Here is a 9,194-nt window from a genome sequence, read left to right as displayed (position 1 = left end):
TCCCAAGCGCTTAGTACAGTGCTCTGCACACAGTAAGTGCTCAATAAATACGATTGAATGAATTAATGAATGAGTGACAAGCAGCCCCGATTTCATTCCCATTATCTTTTCATTGAGTTACAGCAACGTGGGAGTGAGCAATGGGGAACTTCAGGGAACCCATGACGACCAACAGGATGGTTGTGAATTAATAATAATAATAATAATAATGGTATTTGTTAAGCGCTTAGTATGTGCAAAGCACTGTTCTAAGTGCTGGGAAGGTTATAAGGTGATCAGGTTGTCCCACGGGGGGCTCACAGTCTTATCCCCATTTTACAGATGAGGTAACTGAGGCACAGAGAAGTTAAGTGACTTGCCCAAAGTCACACAGCTGACAATTGGCAGAGCAGGGATTTGAACCCATGCCCTCTGACTCCAAAGCCCGCGCTCTTTCCACTGAGCCACGCTGCTTCTCAGTGCTCTGTGTACAGTGCTCTGCACACAGTAAGCTTTCAATAAATACGATCGAATGACTGAATAAATGCAATTTTTTTCAGAGTACGCACGCCTTTTGTGTAGCTTCCTGGTAGCTGCTGTTCCTACTCTTTAAGTGGATTCTTCTCTTTCTCTAATCCTCACCCCTGTTTTAGTTTCCTGCCTATGGTTAACTGAAACTCTATAAACCCAGAGAGCAGATTAAAAGCTTTCCGCTGCAATCAAAACCTCCCTTTCCTTAGCAACAGTAAGGGGAGAAGGCTGGCACAAATACAGGGCTCCTATGAGCAGATTGCAGATTCGTGGAGCCCAGATAATAACTATAATTATTTCTTAAGCGCTTACTGTGTGCCAGGCACTGTTCTAAGCGCTGGGATGGATACAGGCAGGAGTTGGACACAGTCCCTGTCCCATGTGAGGATCACAGTCTCAATCCCCATTTTACAGATGAGGCCGAGAGAGGTGAAGTGAGTTGCCCAAGGTCACACATCGGACAAATGGCAGAGGAGGGATTAGAACCCATGTCCTTTTGACTCTCAGGCCCGGGCTCTATTCACTAAGCCATGCTGCTCCTCAAAATAAACAATGTTTCATTGTACAGCTATGTGTGGAGATTGCAAGAGGGGCTGAAATTGCAAAACATTCACAATCAGAAAGATGCATCTTCCCTTCCCCTATGGTTTACGGCCTCCTTTGCCTCTGGGGAAAGAGGGTGGCCTGCTAGCCACTAAGAAAATGTCAAGACTTCTGGGCAGACTAAAATGGGTGGAGGCACAATTACAGTTGTTGGCAGTCAAAGGAAGGCCAAGGGAGAGGGTGGAGGAGGGACAAGGATGGACTCCCAGGCCCCTGAGTCCATGCTGTTTCTAGCGCTTAGTACAGTGCTTTGCACTCAGTAAGCGCTCAGTAAATATAATTGAATGAATGGAGTATATAAGTCAATCAACATTCATGGTACTTATTGAGCGCTTAATCATGCGCAGAACACTGTCCAAAGGGATTAGGAGAGTACCGCACAAATGGTGATAGACATGTGATGGCTGCCCACATGGAGCTTACAGTCTTGAGGGGGAGATGGACTGAAAATAAATTAGGATTTATTGAAATACATTATGTATCCCTAAATCATTTACAAATCAATTATATACATAAGTGCCATGGGACTGGGAGTGGGGTGAATTTGAAGTGCTTAGCAGGTACAGATCCAGGCAGATGGGCGATGCAGAAGGGAGAGGAGTCAGGGAAATGAAGACTTAGTCGGGGGAGGCCCCTTAGAGATATGATTTTATTAAGGTTCTGAAAGCCAGGAGACTGGTACTTCCCAAGCGCTTAGTACAGTGCTCTGCACACAGTAAGTTCTCAATAAATACGATTGATTGATTGATTGATTGATTGGTAGAATCTCTTGCACTCTTTGCCCGGGAAAATTCAGTAGTGCAAGTTATACCTTCTGCAAAACGACTCGGCCTATTTCGAGTAAAAATGCCTCGGGTCACAATAAATCAACCAGTAGTTTTTATTACCTGCCTACTAAGTGCAGAGCACTGTAGAAAGCTCTAGGGAGACTTTAAGAGAATTAGCAGGCATGCTTCCTGCCCTGGAGGACTCTGCACCTCAGGGGGCTGTCAATTATTTCCCAAAATAAAGACTACCTGTTGATTTAAGGATGATGAATCCAGAGATCTGTGTCCCCAGAGCCCAGCTTTGATTCTAAGGGTGCGGGAGAGGGTGCATGGTGATTTTATGTAGAACCGCCAAGCTAGCTCTCTTCCTCCCTTCAAAGCCCTACTGAGAGCTCACCTCCTCCAGGAGGCCTTCCCACACTGAGCCCCCTTTTTCCTCTCCCCCTCCCCATCCCCTCCGCCCTACCTCCTTCCTCTCCCCACAGCACCTGTATATATGTTTGGACAGATTTATTACTCTATTTATTTTACTTGTACATATTTACTATTCTATTTATTTTGTTAGATGTGCACTTAGCTTTAATTCTATTTATTCTGACAACTTGACACCTGTCCACGTGTTTAGTTTTGTTGTCTGTCTCCCCCTTCTAGACTGTGAGCCCGTTGTTGGGTAGGGACCGTCTCTATATGTTGCCGACTCGCACTTCCCAAGCGCTTAGTACAGTGCTCTGCACAAAGTAAGCACTCAATAAATACGATTGAATGAATGAATGAATGAATGAAATGAACCAGGAGTGGTATAAACGGTTTGTAGTTGGTGTTCTGTGGGGGATCCATCTTGAAGCCGGAACAGTCGAAAATCAGGGCATCAAAAAATCACACTGGAGTAAGAAGGCCCTGAGATAGGAAGGTAGAATTCCTAGGGCCTGAGAAACTGAGGCTGAAAAAATGCCTCCCTTAAGAAACCAGGATCACATATTCCCGAGGAAAGAATCCAATTTTGGCTGAGAAGTAGTGTGGCTTAGCGGATAGAGCGTGGGCCTTGGAGTCAGACGGTCACTGGTTCTTATCCCTACTTTGCCACAAGTCTGCTGTGTGACTTTGGGCAAGTCACTTAACTTCTCTGGCTCTGTTACCTCATCTGTAAAAAGGGGATTAAGAGTGTGAGCCCCAAATGGCGCAGGGACTGTGTCCGACCTGATTAACTTGTATCTACCCAGGGCTTGGCACATAGTAAGTGCTTAACAAGCACTATTATTATTATTATAGGGATGATTCACTTCAGCCTATCAATGGGTTTCCTTAGGGAAAGGGTAACTTGTAACTCTTCGCTCCCACTAAAGACAGAATAAGTGTAAATATCCTGCTTATTGCTATCAGCTCACCAAGTATTCACTGAGCAAGTCCAGGGTGCCCGGCCAACACTATGTACTTGGATGCCTGTTAAAAAACAGACAAGGTGGAGTTCTGCCCAGCCTGATCCAGCCTCGCCTAACTCTGGACTGAACTCAGATCCATAGGTGATGGGGCAAGATCGTGCTCGCATAATCCCTCCCGAGTGCACGTTTATTCTGTGGGTCTTCTGGGACTTGAATTTGTAGTAAACTCACAGGAACTTCCAAACATGTATGATGCCCCGATTTATAGACAGCCATGGGACAGTGCTTTCCCTCAATGCCCCGGCCCCAGGGTGGCCCAAAACAGCAGAGGAAGGGGAGGGGTGAAGTGTCAATCTAAGCAGCCCTGCCATTCTGAGGCCTGCGACTCATTGCCTATCAGGAACTCACAGTATAAGAAGGAAGACAAGGCGGGCAAAAATACGACCATCACAGATAAGAACCAACAGATATGGTTATTCAAGAATTCCTTCATTCAACCGTATTTATTGAGTGCTTATTGTGCGCAAACCATTCATTCAATCGTATTTACTGAGTGCTTACTGTGTGCAGAGCACTGTACTAAGCACTTGGGAAGTACAAGTCGGGAACATATAATAATAATAATAATAATGTTAGTATTTGTTAAGCGCTTACTATGTGCCAATCACTGTTCTAAGCGCTGGGGAGGTTACAAGGTGATCAGGTTGTCCCATGGGGGGCTCACAGTTTTAATCCCCATTTTATAGATGAGGTAACTGAGGCCCAGAGAAGTTAAGTGACTTGCCCAAAGTCACACAGCTGACAAGTGGCGGAGCTGGGATTTGAACCCATGACCTCTGACTCCAAAGCCTGTGCTCTTTCCACTGAGCCACGCTGCTTGTCTAGAGACGGTCCCTAACCAACAACGGAAACCACTGTATGAAGCACTTGGGACAGTACGATATAACAATATACAGACACAGTCCCTGCCCACAACGAGCTTACGGTGAGTTGGGGAGAGGAAGTGAGTCATAAAACCTTTTTAAATTGGGTGGGTGGAGCTAATCTGGGAAGGCTTCTTGGAGGAGGTGTGGCTTGAACTGTAAGAATGGGACTGGAAGCTCTGTCCCCAGACCTCAGTGCGACCTTGGGCAAGTCAACTCAACATCTCCTCAGTTTCCTCATCTGTAAAATGGGGATGATCAATTGAGAAGCAGACTGAACTAAGGATAGAACCCATGCCCGGGAGTCAGAAGTACCTGGCTTCCAAGCCCAGCTCCACCACCTGTCTGCTGTGTGACCTTGGGAAAATCTCTTAACTTCCCTACGCCTCAAAAAAGCGCGGGCTTGGGAGTCAGAAGTCTTGGGTTCTAATTCTGCCTCCGCTACTTGGGCAAGTCACTTAACTTCTCTGGGCCTCAGTTACCTCATCTGTAAAATGGGGATTAAGACCGTGAGCCCCATGTAGGGCAACCTGACCCGTCCCGCTGTCGACCCCCAGCCCAAGTCCTACCTCTGGCCTAGAATGCCCTCCCTGCACACATCCGCCAAGCTAGCTCTCCTCTTCCCTTCAAAGCCCTACTGAGAGCTCGCCTCCTCCAGGAGGCCTTCCCAGACTGAGCCCCCCTTTTTCCTCTCCTCCTCCCCTCCCCATCACTCCCTCTCTCCCTCTGCCCTTCCCCTCCCCACAGCACTTATGTATATTTGTACATATTTATTTCTCTATTTTATTAATGTGTATATAGCTATAATTCTGTTTATTCAGTTGGTATTGACACCTGTCTACTTGTTTTGTTGTCTGTCTCCCCCTTCTAGACTGTGAGCCCATTATTGGGTAGGGGCCGTCTCTATAGGTTGCCGAGTTGTACTTCCCAATCGCTTAGTACAGTGCTGTGCACACAGTAAGCACTCAATAAATATGATTGAAGGAATGAATGAATGAATAAAGTGGCTGAATGGTTTGTCCAGGGTCTCCATTCCAGCTGGTAGGGGCAGGATATATGTATATATGTATATATGTTTGTACATATTTTTTACTCTATTTATTTATTTATTTATTTTATTTGTACATATCTATTCTATTTATTTTATTTTGTTAGTATGTTTGGTTTTGTTCTCTGTCTCCCCCTTTTAGACTGTGAGCCCACTGTTGGGTAGGGACTGTCTCTAGATGTTGCCAATTTGTACTTCCCAAGCGCTTAGTACAGTGATCTGCACATAGTAAGCGCTCAATAAATACGATTGATGATGATGATGATGAGGGACCCTGACTCTCAGTAGAATCACAAAGCTTGCCAGCCCTTCTAGGAACCTGCAGAGCTCAGGGCCGAAGCCAAAGGTCTTGGAGACTTAATCATTTACGTTACCTTGAATGACAAAAGTGTAATCATTCCGCAGGGAACAATCAGGTCATAAATCCTCACTACAGCCCAGCCTGACCAAGGCAAAGTAACATGTACAGTTAGAGGACATTGGATTCTTGATGAGAAGCCCAAGGGCCTCACTATTAGCAGAACCAGAGCTGCAGCGGGAGAGATTTAGGTTAGACTCAAGGAAGAAAATTCTATCAGAGTAGTGATGAATGATGGAGCGAAACTATGGGTGACCATCAAACCAACTAATGTTTTCTTATGATATCTGTTTACGCACTTATTATGTGCCAGGCCAAGGACTAGGGTAGATACAAGCTGATCAGGTTGGACACAGTCTACGTCCTTCATGGGGCTCCCATGTAAATCACTGCTCCATTCACTCATTCATTCATTCAGTTGTATTCATTGAGCACTTACTGTGTGCAGAGCACTGTACTAAGCGCCTGGAAAGTACAATTCAGCAACAAAGAGAGACAATCCCTGCCCACAATGGGCTCACAGTCTAGAAGGGGGGAGACAAGACATCAAAACAAGTAAACAGGCATCAATAGCATCAATATAAATGGATGGGGAGCAGAGTTCAATGCTCAGCACATAGAAAGCGCTTAACAAATACCATTACTACTATTATTAACTAAAAACCCAGAACATACATCACTGCTCTGGAGCACATGCACTTTGGATGGAAAGCAGAGTACAGTGCCCAGTACACAGTAAATGCTTAACTAATAATAATGATGGTATTTGTTAAGTGCTTACCATGTGCCAAGCACAGTTCTAAGTACTGAAGAATTATTATTATTATTAATAACTAAAAACCCAGAGCACACATCACTGCTCCAGAGCACATGTACTTTGGATGGGAAGCAGAGTACAGTGCCCAGCACATTGTAAGCACTTAACAAATACCATTATTATTTTTATTCTTAATAATAATAACTAAAAACTCAGAGCAAACATCACTGCTCCAGAGCACATGCACTTTGGATGGGGAGCAGAGTACAGAGCCCAGCACACTGTAAGCGCTTAACAAATACCATTACTATTTTTATTAACTAAAACCTCAGCATAGATCACTGCTCCAGAGCACATGCACTTTGGATGGGAAGCAGCGTGCAGAGCCCAGCACATTGTAATCGCTTTACAAATCCCATTATTATTATTATTATTATTTTTAATAACTAAAACCTCAGAGCATAGATCACTGCTCCAGAGCACACACACATACAGAGAAGCAGCGTGGCTCAGTGGAAAGAGCCTGGGCTTGGGAGTCAGAGGTCATAGGTTCGAATCCCAACTCCACCACTTAGCTGTGTGACCTTGGGCAAGCCACTTAACTTCTCTGGGCCTCAGTTCCCTCATCTTTAAAATGGGGATTAAAACTGTGAGCCCCAAATGGGACAACTTGATTATCTTGTATCTCCAAAGTGCTTAGAACAGTGCTTTGCACATAGTAAATGCTTAACAAATACCATTATTATTATTATTGTACACTTTGGATGGGAAACAGAGTACAGTGCCCAGCACATTGTAAGTGCTTAACAAATACCATCATTATTATTATTATTATTATTATACACTTTGGATGGGAAGCAGAGTACAGAGCCCAGCACATTGTAAGTGCTTAACAAATACCATCATTATTATTATTATTATTATTATTATACACTTTGGATGGGAAGCAGAGTACAGAGCCCAGCACATTGTAAGCACTAAACAAATACGATTATTATTATTTTTTTTAATAACTAAAACCTCTGAGCATAGATCACTGCTCCAGAGCACATGCACTTTGGATGGGAAGCAGAGTACAGTGCCCAGCACATTGTAAACGCTTAACAGATACCATTATTATTATTATCTTTAATAACGAAAACCTCAGAGCATAGATCACTGCTCCAGGGCACATGCACTTTGGATGGGAAGCAGAGTACAGTGCCCAGCACATTGTAAGCGCTTAACAAATACCATTATTATTATTATCTTTAATAACTAAAACCTCAGAGCATAGATCACTGCACTTTGAATGGGAAGCAGAGTACAGTGCCCAGCACATTGTAAGTGCTTAACAAATACCATTATTATTATTATCTTTAATAATTAAAACCTCAGAGCATAGATCACTGCTCCAGGGCACATGCACTTTGGATGGGAAGCAGCGTACAGAGCCCAGCACATTGTAATCGCTTTACAAATCCCATTATTATTATTATTTTTAATAACTAAAACCTTAGAGCGTAGATCACTGCTCCAGAGCACACACACATACAGAGAAGCAGCGTAGCTCAGTGGAAAGAGCCTGGGCTTGGGAGTCAGAGGTCATGGGTTCGAATCCCAACTCCACCACTTAGCTGTGTGACCTTGGGCAAGCCACTTAACTTCTCTGGGCCTCAGTTCCCTCATCTTTAAAATGAGGATTAAAACTGCGAGCCCCACATGGGACAACTCGATTACCTTGTATCTCCGAAGTGCTTAGAACAGTGTTTTGCACATAGTAAGTGCGTAACAAATACCATTATTATTATTATTATACACTTTGGATGGGAAGCAGAGTACAGTGCCCAGCACATTGTAAGTGCTTAACAAATACCATCATTATTATTATTATTATACACTTTGGATGGGAAGCAGAGTACAGAGCCCAGCACATTGTAAGCATTTAACAAATACCATTATTATTATTATTTTTAATAACTAAAACCTCTGAGCATAGATCACTGCTCCAGAGCACATGCACTTTGGATGGGAAGCAGAGTACAGTGCCCAGCACATTGTAAGTGCTTAACAAATACCATTATTATTATTATCTTTAATAATTAAAACCTCAGAGCATAGATCACTGCTCCAGGGCACATGCACTTTGGATGGGAAGCAGAGTACAGTGCCCAGCACATTGTAAGTGCTTAACAAATACCATTATTATTATTATCTTTAATAATTAAAACCTCAGAGCATAGATCACTGCTCCGGAGCACATGCACTTTGGATGGGAAGGAGAGAACTTGCACTTTGGGTGGGAAGCAGAGAGAGCTCCCAAATCAAACATCACCACTCTGGTGCAGATACACTTTGGGTGGAAAGGAGAGAACTATAATCCTACAGCAAAAATCAGTGCCACGAGTACGTGCACTTTGGGTGGAAAGGAGAGAATTATAAACCTACAGCAAAAATCAGTGCCAGGAGTACTTGTACTTTGGGTGGAAAGGAAAGAATTATAAACCTACAGAAAAAAACAGTGCCAGGAGTACTTGCACTTTGGGTGGAAAGGAGAGAACTATAATCCTACAGCAAAAATCAGCACCAGGAGTACTCACACTTTGGGTGGAAAGGAGAGAATTTTAAAGCTACAGCAAAAATCAGCGCCAGGAGTACTTGCACTTTGGGTGGAAAGGAGAGAATTATAAACCTACAGCAAAAATCAGTGTCAGGAGTACTCACACTTCGGGTGGAAAGGAGAGAATTATAAACCTACAGCAAAAATCAGTGCCAGGAGTACTAGCACTTTGGGTGGAAAGGAGAGAATTATAAACCTACAGCAAAAATCAGTGCCAGGAGTACTCACACTTTGGGTGGAAAGGAGAGAA

The sequence above is a fragment of the Tachyglossus aculeatus genome, chromosome 10 (assembly GCF_015852505.1).
Source record: "Tachyglossus aculeatus isolate mTacAcu1 chromosome 10, mTacAcu1.pri, whole genome shotgun sequence".
In the NCBI taxonomy this organism is placed as follows: Eukaryota; Metazoa; Chordata; class Mammalia; order Monotremata; family Tachyglossidae; genus Tachyglossus; species Tachyglossus aculeatus.
The sequence above is the reverse complement of the archived record's forward strand: the minus strand, read 5'-3'. Positions refer to the sequence as shown.